Below are 1,049 nucleotides of genomic sequence, written 5' to 3' on the forward strand. Positions count from 1 at the left end.
AAGTCAGCATGGAAAATAAAATAAAAATTTACAAAACGACAATAAAACCAATTTGGAATACCACTATGGGGGGCAGGAGCAATGAGTCAGGTAAATAAACCAGAGTCGCTTCTCAAAGATACTCAGAACATTAGTCAACGCCCCATGATGTATCAGAAACCAGGATACATACAAAGACATAAAAATACTAACGGTCAAAGATGAAATGGCCAGATGCTCAAAAAAATACAAGGGAAAAAATGGCAACACATCCAAACCAATTAGCTGCTGAAACGAGCAAAACTTTCATAGAAAGAAGACTGAAAAGAAAACACCCCACTGACGGCACTACAGAAATAAATAAATAAGATGGGATAGTCATCCACGTGTTATTTAGCAATAAAGTTTTAAAGTATTTAGCAATAATGTTTTGCGTGTTTGCCCACAAACGAGTATTTTAAGTGATGAAAACTGAATAATACTTGTTACTTGAGAATATCCATACTTAACCCTGCTGCGGCCTTCCATTCGACTAAATTATTCGGTAAGAGTTTGAAGAAAGTTATCTCAGCATATAAAGATTCGTTTTTGTTTATATCATTTCCTAACTACAGGACCGGGGAAATGTAGTAGTATGTTACTATATCCTTCATAATAACTTTCATTGCAAAGAATCGGTACATTCTATTATCGCAAACAAAATTTTGGCGTTAGTGAAATTTTTATTTTCTCTTATATCTCTTATTTTCTCTTTGAAATGTTCCGATATATTTATAACTCTCTGCTATTTCTTTTGCAGCTTTTCTACGCGGATAATATTACCGTCTTATAATGTAATTTTGTATCAGTGCGTTTCCTAAATTTTCTATGATGGCATGTCTTTTTCAAACATGTCCGTTTCAACAGTCGGATAACATTTTGCTCTGTACGTTTAAAGAATACAGAAGTTCTTAGAGAAACAAAGGAGAGCAGTAAGAACAAAGAGATCCGGAGATCGCAGCAGGGTTAAAAAGAACGTGAATTTAATTTCTAAATATTTTAGATTCTTGCATCCTGATATTAACCTTCTG

At 33.8% G+C, this 1,049-nt stretch overlaps 1 protein-coding gene across 1 annotated transcript in view; it reads left to right on the top strand.

Moving 5' to 3' along the window:
- The window catches only part of LOC122576860 (dynein beta chain, ciliary-like), a 192,355-nt gene that overhangs the window by 184,822 nt on the left and 6,484 nt on the right, over positions 1-1,049 (top strand). The window lies entirely within an intron of this gene.

Source organism: Bombus pyrosoma, linkage group LG17 (genome assembly GCF_014825855.1).
Source record: "Bombus pyrosoma isolate SC7728 linkage group LG17, ASM1482585v1, whole genome shotgun sequence".
In the NCBI taxonomy this organism is placed as follows: domain Eukaryota; kingdom Metazoa; phylum Arthropoda; class Insecta; order Hymenoptera; family Apidae; genus Bombus; species Bombus pyrosoma.